Source organism: Petaurus breviceps, unplaced genomic scaffold (genome assembly GCF_028583685.1).
Source record: "Petaurus breviceps papuanus isolate PSGF00001 unplaced genomic scaffold, PetGlider_PUasm1.0 140, whole genome shotgun sequence".
Lineage (NCBI taxonomy): Eukaryota > Metazoa > Chordata > Mammalia > Diprotodontia > Petauridae > Petaurus > Petaurus breviceps.
Genome location: NW_027185698.1, coordinates 47,051,695 through 47,068,735, shown reverse-complemented (window position 1 = coordinate 47,068,735; position 17,041 = coordinate 47,051,695).

Sequence of the window (17,041 nt, the reverse complement as noted above, 5' to 3'; positions counted from 1 at the left end):
CAATCAATCCTCCTTTGGATGTGTCCCAAATTGTTAAAACTCTCCCTAAAATGTGGCCCTCAGAAGAGAAAACAATCCCCCAGATGTGGTCTGGCCAGGGCAGAAGACAGCAGAATGATCACCACCTTTGTTCTGGATGCTATGTCTCAATGCTGCCAAAATTCCCATTACCTTCTCAGGCCGCTATGACACACTGCTTACTCATTGAAAGCCTGCAGTCCATTAAAACTCCCAGTGCTTTTTCATAGGAATTGTTCTAATCCTCCCCCAGACTATACTCATAAAGTTGGTTTTTTGAGCCCATGTTAAAAAAAAACAACTAACAACTAAATTTCTCCCAGTTTTGTGTTATCTAAACATGTTTGATAATCACAACTTCTATGCTTTCATCCATAATTACAAAGTTGAAAAGCACAGGACCAAGGACAGACCTCAAGGGGTGTTCCACTAATCATCCTCTGGGTTGACTTGGTTTCATTAATTGCTACTTCATGAGGTCCATCATGCCTTCCTCCAGACTCTTCTCTGGGCAAAGATTCACAATTCCTTCAACAAAACCTTTCATGGTATATTCCAGAGTTGTCAAATTTGGGCTTCTAACCAGATTAAAATGTAATTGAGAAATGTTAGACAAAATAAATACAAACACAATGCAACATAGATAATATTAATTTGTGGTTTTCTAAGTCAATGTGAAGCCAGCAAGGATTTGTTTCTATTTGAGTTTGACACCATTGGTACAGTCTATAGTCTATTCACCATCCTGGCTGCCTTTCCCTAGAGATGCCTTTCACTTCAAAATGGCCTTCCTAATATGTGGCATTCAAAACACAATAGAATACTCCTGTTGGGAGTAATTAGGGAACAGGAGAGACTACATTTCCCTTGTTATGGATGCTATGATCTGCTATTAATAATAATATGATAACTAACATTTACATAGCACTTACCATGTGCTAGGCATTTTGCTGCAATTAATATTTCATTTGATATTGACAACCACCCTGGGAGGCAAGTGCTATTATTTTTCCCACCTTATAGATGAGGAAAATGAATCAAACAGTAGTTAAGTAACTTGGCCAAAGTCACATAGCTAGGAAGTGTCTGTGGCTAGACTTGAACTCAGATCTCACTCTAGGCTCAACATTCTACCCATGGCGCTACTGAGCTTCCCTAACTGCTAATTCATTAGCTTTTTGGGGGTGCTCTCTTGGAACTTTTGTATTACATTAAACTTGCAGAACTCTCAAAATCTTGTTTTTCTCCACATTAAAAACTGTAAGCTTGTGCAGTTGACTTTTTGAACCATGTGTAAGACTTTACATTTATCCTTGAAATGTTTTGATTTCATAGACTTGGCCTATTGATCTACATGTAGGATCATTTTGGAATCCAGCTGTCATCTAATATATTAATTATCCTTGGCAGTTTCATGTTATGTGTAAGTTTTTAAGCCTTCCATCTATGACAAGTGTCCCATTCATCAACAGCTATCGACAAAAGCATTGAATAAGAGAGGGCAAGTAACAAATCCCCATAGAATAGTACTGACCATCTCCCTTTAGGTAGACATCATGGGTCCATTAATGATCATTTTGGTGTTTGGTCATTCAACCAAGTGCAAATTCACATAACAGTTTTTATCATTTAGGACCCATCTCTTGATCTCCTTTATAAGGATACCCAAGAGATTTTGTCAAATGCTTTACTGAAATCCAGGCATCTTATAGCTATGGCACTGTCTTGATCTGCCAGTCTAGTCACCCTAGCTTTCATCCCTCCCCAAAGGAAATTAGAATACCTTGGTATGACATGTTGCTGGTGAAGCCATTCTAACTTTATGTAATCTCTTTTTTTTTTCAGTTTTCTCAACTATTTTGGTAGTATTTTATTTTTCCAGTTATATGTAAAGATAAATTTTAACATTCTTTTTTTTAATTTTGAATTCCAAATTATCTCTTTCCTTACCTTACCTCCTTCTTCCCTAAGATGTAAGCAATTTAATATAGGTTTTATATATATAATATGCATTTATATAAAACATATTTACATATTACTTATGTTGTGAAAGAAAAAACAGACCAAAAGAAAATGAAGTGGAAACAGTATGCTTCCATATGCATTCAGACTCCATCAGTTCTTTCTCTTTATTTGGATAACATTTTTCATCATGAGTCCTTTGAAATTGTTTTGGATTAGGGCGGCTAGGTGGCGCAGTGAGTAAAGCGCCAGCCCCAGAGTCAGGAGGACCCGAGTTTGGTTCTGGCCTCAGTCACTTAACACCCCACACACAAAAAAACTAGCCGTGTAACCTTGGGCGAGTTACTTAACCCCAATTGCCCTCCAAAAGTAAAAAAAAAAATTGTCTTGGATCATTGTATTGCTGAAAATACCTGTCATTCATAGTTGATCATTGCACAATGTTGCTGTTACCATGTATAGTGTTCTGATGATTCTGCTCACTTCACTTTGCATCAGTTCATGTAAGTCTTTCCAGGTTTTTCTCAAATCGTCCTGCTTATCTTTTCTTATAGCACAAAGGTATTCTATTACATTCATATACCATAACTTGTTCAGATACTCCCCAATTAATGGGCATCCCCTCAGTTTCTAATTCTTTGACACCAATTATGAGTTGCTATAAATTTTTTTGTACATGTCCTTTTCCCTTTTTTTAAAAAATCTCTTTGGAATACAGACCTAGTAGTGGCATTGCTTGGTCAAAGGGTATGTACAGTTTGATTGCCCTGTGGGTATAATTCCACATTGTTCTGTAGAGTCTTTTTTCTAAATGCTCATGAACTGTTCCCTTAATGGAGCACCATAGAGTGCCCCCCTCCCAGACCTGCTCTCTCTTGTCAATGCTCCATGGTCTGGACCTCTTCTTGGCCTTCTCCTTTCTCCCTATCAAGCCTTCCACATTCCCTTTCCTGTTCTGTTTGTCAGGCCCTGTATTTAGATGTTCTTAAATGTGAAAGGCAATATGATGTAGTGGAAAGAATTCTGGACTTGGAGCCAAGAAGAGACCTGCTTTCAAACGCCACCTTTGATATTTATTAGCTTTGTGACTAAGGGCAAATGACTTAGTTTTTCTGAACTTCTGTTTCCTTGTCTCACTGGGAGAATTTAACTGTCAGGGTTGTTGTGAAGATCAAATGAGGTAGATTATATAAAGCACTCTACACACCCTAAAGCACTCCAAGAAGGTCAGTGATAATTAATGGCCTTTGATGACACTCACCCAGGTTAGGTGCATTTTAACAGGGAACAATGATGATCTAAAATGGAGAAGCTTTAATGGAGGGCATTAACAACATACTGTTGTGAGCCAGGAACCCATTTGCACAACAGAGAACCAACAAACTAGTTGCACAATGCTCAAGTCACCTTATCACTCCTTCATTGGTAAACATTGCAAAGATCCATCATCTGTTTCATCAGTGAGGGCACTAGCCATGAATGCAGACTGCAGCTTCTCCACAAATTTCAATGAGTGGCCATGGCAGACGAGATTCATGTCCTCATTATGAATTATCCCCCAGTGATATAAGACAAAGATCTAGCAATCTTGTGGCCCAAGCTGCTGGTGATGACAATCTCAGAGCTTAGGTAGGCTGAACCTCAGACTATAGCCACTTGGTTCACATCTGGGCCTGTTTGCTGGGACCTGCCAGAAATTGTCCTCTAATGCCATAGCCATAGACTTTGAGAGCCATGGGGAGCCCCTGTGCCACGAGGAGGTAGCATGGCAGAGCTGAAAGAATACTAGATCTGGAGTCAAAGGACCTGGGTTCAAATCCTGGCCTTGCAGCTTACTTCTTACTTTCACCTCTTGGCCTCAGTTTTCTAATCTGTCAAATGAGGATGTTGGACTCAATGATCCTGAGGCCCTTTCTGACTCCAGAGTCATAATCCCCACATCACAGGAGAACTTGACTGAAGGGTCCCATCTGTCAAAGGAGGCTCATGATAGCTTCACTATCTACCTTATAGGATCATTGTGAAGAAAACACTCTGTAATCTAGAAGATGCAAGAGTACAGGGGCTGGAAGGGGCCTCAGGAGCCATCTAATCCAGCCCTCTTCACTTGACAGATGGGGAAACTGAGGCCCAGGGAAGCACCATGACTTGTTTAAGGTCACACAGGCAGAGGGAATCAGGAAGGACTTGAACCCATGTCCTTGGTCTCCAGTGTTCTTTCCACTGTACCACACTGTCTAGTTATTCTCCAGCACTGAGAGTGCTAATACTCTGCACGTAGGAGGTGCTTGGGAAGTTGGTGTTAAATGGAATTGGAATAAATCCCAACATGGAGATGCCACCATCAGAAAATGATTGTTTTTTTTGGGGGGGGGGTTGTCTTTTTGGAGGGGGGAGGGCAGGGAAATTGAGGTAAAGTGACTTGCCCAAGGTCATCTGGATAATAAGTGTTAAGTATCTGAGGCTGGATTTGAACTCAGGTCATCCTGACTCCAGGGCTGGTGCTCTATTCACTGTGCCACCTAGCCACCCCAGAATATGATTGTTTAGAGATGTATAGGGAGCTGATAGAGTGAGTCTAGCCTGGAGGCCAGAAGGGATGAGTCCTGAGGAAGTAAACATCCAAAGCAATCAACTAACCAGTGCATTAATCAATAAGCATTTATTAACACCTACTATGCACCCTGCCCTGTGAATAAAAAAAGGGAAAAAATAACAGTTCTTTCTCTCGAGGAGTTCATATTTCAGGGGGGAGGGATCTGGGTATGACTCTGATTGTGTTATTTGCCCGATTTTAGTCTCAGTTCTCTCCTCCATAAAAGGAAGAGACTGGACTGGGTCTCTAAGACTGCTTCCAATTCTGAGTCTATATTTGATATTATTCTATGAATAACACTGTTATAAATCAGAGATCTAGCAAACTTTCTTTATATCAAGGGTAGGAACACTCTGGGACATGGGTGGGGGAGGGGGATAAGGGACCAGAAGCAGGTCAATTTGGAAACTCACAAATCCTTCAGCTGGCTTTTCTGTCCCTCCCAAGAGGAACACAAGGCTTTGCTCTAGACAACGGATGCCCTTGTGTGCTCTCCTTTGGTTACCATGGCTACCTGAGCTCTGACTCAGGGCCTGGGCTTTTGCAGGTAGCCTCACATTCCCTGGATCCATCCTCCCAGGGACACAGGGGTAACTCCATTCTGATGCTAAAGTGTCACATGCTTCAGCCAGAGAAGTCAAGGATGCAGTTCAGGCTTCTGCCTCACCACAGAGAAGAATGGGACATATGGCGAACTTAGTAAGCCATGAAGGTCCTGGACAGGAACAGAAAGCATGGTGTGATATGCTGAGATAAACCCTGGGTTGGGAGCCAGGGGTCATGGATTCTAGTCCACCACTTTGTCAATGACCTTGTCCAAATCAAATTCCCTCTCTCAACCCTCATTTCCCAAATATAAAACCAGGGGCTAGATTTCTAGTTTCTAAGATCCCTTCTGGGACAATATCTCAGGACTCTCCCTAGAATGGAACTCCTTGGTCCTCATTTTCTTTTTTTGAAAAATAAAGGGCTTGGTTTAGATACACACACCATTACTGTGTCTGGAACATTCTATCCTTGTTGAATTCCAATCCATCCTTTAAAGTCAGTTTATACAACATGAAGACTTACCCAACCATCCTGGTTTTTGAAGACTATCAAACCTGCATAAGACTTTGCACCATTTTAATGCCTGTGTGTGAATTATAGACATTTGAGCTGCTTTCTTATCCCTCTACTAGACTGTGAGCTACATGAAGGAAGGGACTTCATTTTTCCAAATTTTTTATCTACTTAGTGCCTAATAAAAGCTCAGCACAGTAGGTGCTTAATGTTTGTTGAAATGATCCAAGAGAAGATTTAGAGGGGCCATGATTACTACCTTCAATTATCTGAAAGTTATGTCAGATTAGAGCCACCAGAGATCTCAGAGGCCCATGCACTCCTTTATTTTGCCGATGAAGAGATTGGGCTCCAGGAAGGCTAAATTATTTGCCTGAAGGGATATGAGTAGCAATAATCAGAGAGAGGATTTGAACTTGCATCCTTTAATTCCAAAGTCAGCCTTCTCTCTATTGCTCCTTTCTGCCTCAACTGTCTGCTTTACCCTCAAGGGTAAAGTTAGGAGAAATGGGAAGAATATTGTAGGAGGCAGATTTCAGCTTGCTCCAGGAAAAAACTTCCCTAACAATTAGATCTATCCAAAGATAGAATGGTTTGCATAATACTGTACTGAGTCCCCCAACACTAAAGGTCTTCTGGGGGATGCTGGGTGACCACTTATTAAGGGTACTATAAAGAGAATTCCTGCTGAGGCATAAGTTGGAGTAGATGCCTCTGAATTTCCTTTGAGACTTGAGACTGTGATTTTGTGATTTGAATTCAATTTCCAGGATCTTTTCTGGTTTTAGGGTTTTATAAGCTCCCCTCTCTAGATGTCAGTCTCCCCATCTTTAAAATGAGGGGTTAATATTTAATTACCTCTAAGAGTAGAAAGAGTGCTTGATGTGGAATCCAAGAACCTGGGCTCTAATCTCAATGCTCTCCTGTGTGACCTTGTATGAGCAGCACTTAACCCATCTTGGCTTTAATTTTCTCATCTGAAGAATGAAGGTATTGGACCAGGTGACCTTGAGGGTCCTTTCCAGCTTGAAATCAATGAGCCCATGTCCTTATGAGTCAACATTTAGTGTCCAGCTGCATGAAGACAGACTTCTTTCCCATTTGATTCCAACGGGGATTGCCAAACTGCTTCATTAAGACAAAATTCAACACAAGAGTTTCCAAGCCCCATGAACAAACTCCCAGAGGGCAAGTGGGGCTGGTGGCAGCTCCTGGTGGTGCTAGTGAGGTTTATGAATGACTGCCATTTGGCTATGTCTGTGGGGGAGGTAAGGCTGTCCTTTCCCCCTCACTGTAGGCTCTTGGGTATTTACATTTCAATTTTCTTATTTTCTTACTCCTAATGCATCTTCCTTCTTTCAGATTCTGTGTCATTGGTAAAGTCATTAGTTTCTTCTAAAGCCGGATTGTCATCTTGTGATGTGCATTAGCAAGATAAGACGGAGGCAGTGTCGCATGGAAAAATGTTGTCCAAATGATTTTATGACAGTTAAAAAGTGAATCCCCAGTGAGAGCCAACGGGGGAGGAAAGAGCAGTAAGATAATTCAAACAAAGACAGAACATTTATTAAGGATGCATGTTTATGTTCTAAAAATTCCCTTTTCAAAGCAGGAAGCATTTATGCCTTTTACTGCATTCTCTGCTTTCTGACTTTCTAATCCTGTCAGATCCTGCCTTAGATGCAGCCCACTCCTCACACTGTTTGTTGATCCCAATTTCCTCATTATTCTGAAAAAAACTCCCATTACTTCGTGGATTGGGACTGAATGACCAGCACCTCAGGTCACTTTACCCACAGTTAGGGAAAACTGTCAGCAGGTGGTACCTGGGTTTTGGCCTTGCAGGAAGAGGGCCAGGTCTTCTGGCCAGGCTGCTGGGGGTGGGGTTGGGATGGGGGGGGTGCTCAGTCGTACTTTCCTTACAGTAAATATGATTTCATTTAAACAACTGAACTTAAGGAACAGAATATTAAAGATACATATCTAGAGAGAAAAATTTGGATAGAGATGCCTAGGTACAGTTAGCTAACCTGCACTGCTACATCTAAGAGTTTCAGGGTCACATATTGGAAAGTACATAAGATCTGGAGTTAGGCAACATAGGCTTGATTCTAGGCACCATTAACATGTGATCCTAGGCAAGTCATTTCCTGCTGAACTACATAGCTTTATGCTCTCTTTGAGATCTAAATCTTATGATGTTAGTCATGGGTTTTTTTTTTTTTAAGCAATCGGGGTTAAGTAACTTGCTCAAGGTTACACGGCCAGTTATTTCTGGGTGTGGTGCTGAGTGTCTGAGCCCGGATTTGATCCAGGTCATCCCGACACTGGAGCCGGTGCTCTTACTCGCTGTGCCACCTGGCCGCCCCAGTCATGGTTTTTTTTTCGCCCATAGATTTTGGTACCACTCTTTTTCAATTCACCTTTTTAAATCACTTTTTTTTCCAATTCACAATTTTAAAGTCTCAAATCCAAAGCTTTTTCAATTACATTCATGCCAACGAACACTTACTAAATATTTACTATTCTTGAAGAACTGAGCTGGTGACTGATGAAAAGTCCAAAGATAGCTGAGCCCTGGTCTTTGACCTTCCTAGACTCAGTGCTCTAAGGATTCCAGGCGGCTTTACAAACAGCTTTGTTACCTGCTCTGGCTTTCTCTCCATCAGAGACCAAAGCCATCTATTTATCCTCCTTTACAGTGAGGCCTCACCATTTTCTCTGGCTCACTGACTCTGAGCTTCCTTCTGGCTTATCCATTCTTTTGTTAGGAGCTTCTCTGCTTAGACATCCTTAGCAATATATTAATTTTCAACTAACCCTGAGTTACCTTCTAGCTGTTCGGAAGGGGGACATCATAAATCCACCTTATCCAACAAATTTCTAGCTAGAACCAATAGATGAGTCCCAACAAGGCATCCTTGTTGGATTGAGGAAGAGGCTTTCTATTGTTAACAAGGTAGGACTCCCTTGAATCAGAACTAGGAGGGAAACATCACCTCCACTGGCAAAGCATGGAGTGAATATTGTACAGTATCGCCTCCACCCAGTGGAGGAGATGAAGGGCACACACGAAGGCTTTGATGTATGGCTTGGCCTCAAGGAAAGACATGGGTGGAGTTCAGAGGGCCTTCTGAGACTTCTGACTCTTCCTTTCCCTCTTCTTCCTGGAGGGACCAGAGGCTCAGGTATGAAAGGCTCTTTGCAAACCTGAAAGTGCTGTGTAAATATAAGCTTTTGCTGTTATCTTCCCTCTACAAGCAGGAGCAGCAAGCTTTGGCCAGGCTCTCCTACTCCTGTCTGGTTGTGACACAGGATGATCATCTGGTAATTCACCTCTATCTCCTTTTCAGGAATGTTTGTGTGTTTCTGGGGCTACCATTAAGGATTATAGTCTCAAAGTCATGTTAGATCTTTGTATTGAGCAAGAAATGGGTATCTAGGGGGTGTGCATTAGATAGAGCACAAGACTTGGAGTCAGGAAGATCTGAGTTCAAATCCAGACTCAGATACCACTAGCTGTGTGAGGCAGGGCAAGTCACTTAACCCCAATTTGCCTCAGTTCCTCATCTGCAAAATGGGGACACATTTGAGAAGGAAATAACAAACCACTCTAGTATCTTTGCCAAGGAAATCCAATGGACAAAGTCCATGGAGTCAGATAGAACTGGGCATGACTGAACAACAATAAATTGAGCTAGAAATTTCCTTTATCCATTAAGATGTTTGCTAATTCTCATTAAAATACTTTTTTATCTTGTCTTTTTCTGGTGGTGTTTAGCCTTACCAAAGAGCCTACTGTCCAATTGCTAGAAAGACTCCCTAGGTACAGAGGGCTCACTGGCCTTTAACAGATTTGGGGTGGGGAATAGACCTCATATCAAGACTGGTAGACAAAAGATTGATCTCAGAACGCAAACTCCATAAGATTATAAATGGACAGTTTTAGAAACTCAATGGGAATTTAGAAACTCAGCCAGTAGTCCGGTTCTTCAAACAGAGATGGAAATGGTGAAATGTGAAAGTATAAACAGCATACATCCCTAGGCAAAAATTAATCATAAGGTGTTCTGCCTTGGGACTGACTCAGGGAGTTTATGTTCAGCAATGGAACAAAATGAGACATCCCTAGGACATTCAGTCACTAACTAAAGGAAATTTACTTAGACACAGCAGGAGAAAGATCTCCATCAGGAAGATGCCCTGAGTTTCTTCCTATATTGTAATAAGTGTTGCCTTCTTGTGCCCAGGCTTTACTCTTTCCCCCACACACAGAGCATTGGTATGGGTGTTGCTACAGCTGTGGCCTGACTGCCTTCCTGTGCTGAGGCCTGCAGCATCACACCAAAGTGTCACTGTTCCTGGCTGGTCCACCAGAGTTGATGAGGTCAAGATAAGTCACATGATTTGGCATAGGCAACTCCAAAAGCTTCTGCCCTGTCATCCTAGTGGCAGCTGGGTGGCACTAGGTCTGGAGTCAGGAAGACCTGAGTTCGAATCCTACCTCAGACACTTACTAGCTGTATGACCCTGTGCAAAGTCACTTAATTTTTCTGCCTCAGCTTCCTCAGCTGCAAAATGGGGATAATAATAGTACCTACCTCTCAGGATTGTTGTGAGGATCATATGAGATAATATTTGCAAAGTGCTTAGCACAGAGTCTGGTACATGGCAGGTATTTAATAAATGTCTGTTTCTTTCTCATCATCTCTGTCATCTTCTCTAGCTGTTCCAAAGCAGAATGGGATGTTAGTTATTACTGGAGGTCTACAAGTAGAGGTGGGATGACTATTTGTTAGCCATGTCCAGGAAGTTTCTGCTCAAATAAGGGTAGGATGAGGTGCCTCCTGTGGAGTCTATGAGTTCAGAACCCTATGAACCTAAATACTTTAAAGGTCCCTCCCTTCCAGCTCTGAGATGTTCTGATTCTGATCATCCCTGGGATTTTAGACAAAGGGAAACTCCAGATGGCTTTGGAACACTGGTCTACCTCCAGAGACTTGTTCTATTTTCCCCATTTATTCTGGTCTGCCTCTCCTCCCCCCTCCTCTGTCCTTCTCTCTCTCTCTCCCCCTCCCTCCCTTCTCTCCTTCTGTTTCTCTCTGTCTCTCTCTCTGTGTCTTTTTCTCTTTCTGTTTCTCTCTCTCTCTCTCTCTGTCTGTGTCTCTCTCCCCACCCCCTTCCTAGAGAAGACTAAAGCTCTAATTCTGCAAACATTTATAGAGAGAGGAGTGTCTTAGAAATGCTCTCAGTCTTTCCTATGCCTATTCTGAAAAAAGCCAGTCTGGAGGAAATGGTTTCAATTGTATCATTGGGACTTAGAGTTGGAAGAGACTTATAGAGATTATCTAGTGCAAGAAAAAAAAATCACCTCATTTTACAGTTGAGGGAATTGTCGAGAGGTCAAGTGAAAACTCAGGGGAGAGATGGACTGATCTGTCCAGAGTCCTGCAAGTGGGAAACAGCAAAGACAGGCTGGTGACTCCTCATTCTCTAAAGGGAGATTTGAAAATGAGCACTCTCCACTCCCTGGTCCTGGAATATACACTGGTCCCAAGAGGATGGTTATATTTAAAGCACATAACACAAAGCCTGGAACACAGCAAGTGCTATAGAAATGTTAGTTATTATGATTCCTATAAGCAGAATGGTGTGGATGAGGGCGTGCCCACTTATGATCCAAGTTGTCCTTAGGCACAGGCAGAGGAGGTGGTCACCCTCATAATGGGATGTGATATGTATTAGAAGACCCTCCTCCTGTCCACAAATAGGGTAAACGGAACCTTCAGTATGGAAAGGGGGAGAAGAAGGTGCTCTATTTTAGAGGCAAGGGGAAAACCTTAAATTCTATGTGATAGGTCTTTTATTTATCTCTCCTTTTTGAGTGGAGGTCAAGAAGTCAATAATGTGAGTGGGATGCTACAATCCTGCAAACCCATAAGTAATCAGGAACCTTCCTGATTGGTTATAGTGGTTCTGAAAGAGTAGAATGGAGAAATGGACTAGATTCCAACCTCCTGGGGAGGCAAATCACCAAGTCAGCAAGCTGGTATTCCCAGAGGGAAGATAACATTCTTTTGGGGTACCTGGAGAAACCTGTTTTTCCTGTCAGGTTCATGGGCCAAGTGAGGCCTGGGAAATAATTGTAATTATAATTATATAGTTATATAGCAGTTTAAAGTTTACAGAATGCTTTTCTAACAACTGGGAAGCTAGGTGGCACAGTGGATAGCATTCTGGTCCTGAAGTCAGTAAGACTCATCTTCAGGAGTTGAAATCCAGCCTCATACACTTACTAGCTGGGTGACCCTGGGCAAGTCACTTAACGCTGTTTGCCTCAGTTTCCTCATCTGTAAAATGAGCTGGAGAAAAAATGCCAAACCACTCCAGTATCCTTGCCATGAAGTTAGGAAGAGTTGGTCATAACTCAATAACAATTTCTCACAACTGTGACGTCCTTTTGATTTTTTGGGGGGGAGAAGGGGGAAGGCAGGGAAATTGGGGTTAAGTGACTTGCCCAAGGTCACACAACTAGTAAGTGTTAAGTGTCTGAGGCCAGATTTGAACTCAGGTTCTCCTGACTCCAGGGCTGGTGCTCTATTCACTGAGCCACCTAGCTACCCCAACAACTGTGACCTTCATAGGGCAAATATTATTACTCTCATTTTACAGAGGAGGTGACATGATTTTCCTATCATTGCACAAGAGCCAAGGTCAGGATTTGAACTGAGCTCTCCTGATTCCAGGTATAGGATTTTCATTTTTCCATTTGACTACATTGATACATAAGAGAACAACTGGAAATTCTCAAGCATTATCAAGACCCCAAGGTGCAGCTAGGTGGCACAGTGGATAGAGACTAGCTCTGAAGTTAGGAGAACCTGAGTTCAAATCCAGCCTCAGACATTTACTAGCCATGTGACCCTGGGCAAGTCACTTAAACCCTATTGCTCTCCCCTGCCCCCCACCAAAGATCCCAGACTGGGTAGTTTATCATACTCCAGGAGTTACTCCAGGAGGATTACTCCCTCCTCCTGGTTGATCCTAGTATTTTCTAACTTCTGAATAAAAACTTAGAAAAGATGCTACAATGGTTTGGAGTATGTGGAGATAGGGAAGAGAAAGGGTAGAGGGAACAGAAGCCAGAATGGGCCATCCTGTTGCAGTAGCAGGAGAAGGGACTCAGATGATAGTCCTGTCCTCCCCCCATCTCCCCTTCCCCTCCCCTTTCCCCCCATCCCCCTTCCTGCTCCAGTCACTCAGCCCAGGGAGTAAAGCGGGCCCAGGGCCCATAAGGCCCAGAATGTCCAGGATGTCCTAGGATTGCTTTAGGCCTTGGCAATCAGGGAAGCTTAGAAAACAGCAAAGGCTGAAAAGCCTTGGGGTTGGGGACAGAAACCTCTAAAGTGATCTCAGGGAGAAGCAGGTACCCTGGGAAGCTGTCCCAGACTTGCAAGTCTTGAGACCCCAGGGTTGATGCTCTTATATCAACCCAACTGCTATGATGCCTGAAGTCCCACTATCTGGAAAGACCCCATCCACTCAAAAAGGAGGCTGAACAGAGAATCGGAAGACAGATGTCCCAATGACCACTCTTTTGATAATAATAATAAACATTTAAGTGCTTTTAGCAATATTATCTCATTTATTTCTATGTTCATGTAAATGATTTTAAAGCAGGGTCCATGACACGCACAAGTTGCCAAAGGCAGGGCTATGCTGGGCCCAGCTCCAACCGGTCTTTGCGAGAACCAGTTATAAAATCTTCAGTGTGAACATTTACACCTCAGACATCAGCAAACACCACAAATCAGGGCTCAGTTTCTTCTTGATTTATTTCTCAATTTATTCAAACCTTGATTTATATCAATCAGAACTTGATTTATTGTTTTACTGGCTGTCTAGTCTTAAGAAAGTGAAGGAGAAAATGTTAATAGTTCAAATGAAATTTAAAAATGTGTTGTGAGTACATTTTTCAATTGTTAAATGTTTATCAGCAAACCACTGATAAAAGGAGAAAGCAAGAATGATTGGTTGAGTTTTATCAATAAGAAAACCAAGGCCCAGAGGAGAAATGACTTGCTCAAAGTTCATACAGAGAATCAGTGACAGATCCAAGGCTGCATCCCAGAATCTCAGAATTGGAAGGGACCTCACAGGCTATCTAATCCAAACTGTACCTTCCTGAGCTACCTGTTCTACATGCAACATCCCCAACAAGTGACTCATACAGTATCTTTTTTTTTGGTTGTTTCTTTTAGAGGCAATAAGGGTTAAGTGACTTGTCCAGGGTCACATAGCTAGCAAGTGTCTGAAGTCAGATTTGAACTCAGGTCTTTCTGAATCCAGGGCAGTGACTCTATGTGTCCCAAGGGATAGTAACACTTCATCTGTGGTCTAATTAATGGAGACTGCAGTAAGGGAATCAACTACCTCATTCATACTTCTGTCTTTATAGCCTAAGATCAGACTCCTGCCTCTTCAAGTATCTGCCTGCTTTCCAAGCCCAGCTCAGATGCTGTGTCCTCCATGAAGGTTCTTCTGATTTCCACCCCACCCCATGTGTTAGTGTATCCCCCTCCAACCCCATATCTCCTAACTCAGAGCATCATCTTTAAAGCTAAAAGACCCTTCACCTACCAGGTCCAGCAATGAAGGCATCTTCAGTCCTGCTCCCCCCCCCCAATTCCTTTGGGTTCCTTTAGATCTATTTTGGATGCATATGGTAGATAGGTGATGCAGGGGTTAGAGCACTGAGTCTGAGAGACCTGAGTTCAAATCCAGCTTTAGGTACTTACTAGTCTAAGTAGGCAATTTCCTTTGTTTGCCTCAATTTCTCCAACTCTAAAATAGGATAATAAAACCATCTACCTCACAGGGTTGTTGTAAGAATCAAATGATATCTGCAAAATGCTGGGCATGGTGCCTGGCACATAGTAGGCCCTTGCTTCTTTTCTTCATTCCATTTGCTTCTCCCTACGTGTTTTTCCCCAGTGGCATATCCACTCTTTGAGGGCAGGGGGCTGTGCTTACTTTTGTCTTTGTACTCTTGAAGACGATCCTGTGAAAGGTACTAGAGAAGTCTCTTTCCATTATATCTTTCTGAAGTCCCAGCCCTCTGCATCTCCACTGTGTGTTACAGTCTGTATGTGCTTTCCTAACTATTGCGAGTTGATAACGCTGATCGTGGGGCTTTTAGATTTACAGCCCATGATGTTGCATTCGCAAGCATGGTCAGTCCCATAAGACAAAGCGTAAGTTGTTGAATGTATCAGTGGCAGAGCCCAGGCTTGAACCCGGGCCTCCTGACTCATGGTGTCCCCTCTTCCATGTTTTAAGCTTGGGCATCACTGCTTTCCCTATGGGAGTCTTCAGAGGAAGGGTCTCTGTGACTTGAGGAGAAGCCAGCCCCGTTCACTGCCGAGTCTGTTCTCCACGCGGCTGCTTTGGTCGCTTGCCAGGAGGCCTTAGGTTTTTTGTTTTTCTTTCTCGTTGATTCTGGCTCCAGACAGGGAAAGCAAATGCTGACCCATATTTCCGCTGAAATTAATTTGAAAAGTAGGCCATGAGAAGAGGTTGGAGCCCAGGCTTGTGGGGGAGGCCACGTGAGCTGCCTCAGGCACGTGGTCAGATTTTCCAGGCTTGGGGGGAAGCCTGGAAAGAAAGCACCTTCTTCCTCATTGCTCACTCTGCTAAGTTTCCCCTGGGTCTGGTTGGGAGTGGGGGGACAATGGCCTGGGGACCCACAGGCTTCCAGGATGGGGGCTGGGGCAGTAAATATCAGTGGGTTTCAGACCAGGATTGGGGTGAGGGGAGGGATGGAAGCCCTTGTCACTGGCTCCTCCATCCCTTTCAAAGCCCTGGGCCCCTTTAAGAGTCACACTAACAAGGCCAACCCCCCAAACAAGTAGGGTACTTTGCAGGTTGAAAAGTATTTTCCTATCCTTACATCACCCCAGAGAGGTGGACGGGACTATTAGCCCATACCCAGGACCAAACACATGTGGAAGCTGGAAGAGAATCATCCTGTTTTATGGAGGAGATTGCTGGAAGCCCAGAGAGGGGAAGGGATTTTTCTAAGGTCACACACCTATCATGAGTTGGTGTCAGAGCTGGCAGTAGAACCCAGGTCTCTGGGATCCAAGTAGAGTGTTCTTATTATTGCCATGCCAAGCTCTTAGCATCCCCCACCTGTCCTGCATCCCTGACTCACCTCAAGCCCTTGCTTGCTTGGCATCTGAGTATCACTGATTCATAGAGCTAGTGGAGACCACAGAGATCGCCCAAGTCAACTGCCTCCTTTAGGGAAACTGATCCCCTAAAAGAAAAAAAAAAGATAAATGGCTTGCCCACTGTTACACAGTGAGTCAGTGAGAGACCCCAATTTTCTTGTTCCCAGCCCGAGGTTCTTTCTTAAATGAAACTTCAACCTTTGTAGGTCTTGCCTATCCTCCAAAGCCTCTGTGTACCCCAGTCTCCTCCAGGAAGCCCTCTCTGCTTCATCATACCACCTTAGAAGGTAGACAGTTTCTTTGATTCCTTACAACTTGAAATCTTATGAAACCAGCATTGGGAAGAAACCTTACAGATCATGTTGCCTAAAACTGCTCATTTTACAGAGGTCTAGAGAAGGAAAGGGACCTGTCCAGGGTCAACACGCCAGTCAGTGGTCAAGTTGAAACTAGAACTCGGGTCTCTTGACTCTCATCTCAGGAATTCTTTCAGATGGGATGTGGGATGCAAGAAGACATGTCCAAGGGTGGATTCATCAACCATACAAGAAACTCTAGAAATAAAGACAAGGGAATGACATCACATTTCCAAAGGTACTTTTCTCTCAGAAGTTCTGCAAGGTGAGTAGAACAAGTATTATTATCTTCACTTTACAGGTGAGGAAAATGAGGCCCAGAGATACTAAGTTATTTGTTCACATTCACATGGCCAGTACACTTCAGAGGTGAGATGGGAAGTTGAATCTCTTGATTCCCAATTCAATATTCTTTCCACTACAATATGTTTCCCTAAGAGGGAAGCTTTGGGTTCCTGCCCCTTGCTGCACCCACAGCCAGGAGCCTTGAAGCTTCTATATACCCTCCCAAGGTTCCCTGGGGAAAAAGAAGCTGGCTCAGGCAGGAACTGGGAAAAAGAATAAAGACATCAGGGGAAGAAATCTTTTCATTAAGGGCCTGGCAGAAGAATGCAAATGCCTCACAATGGTTATTGAAGCCACGAGGCGAGTATAATGTAAAAACAAGAGAAAAATGAGTGTTGCATAAAAGGAGACTTTGTTTATTGCTATTTTCCCAACCATTATAGATTAAATGTGCACAGTGAAAAATTACCCTCTGCTTTTTCTCTGAGTCTATCTAGCATCTTGTTCTTGGTATCCTGCATGTCTGAAAC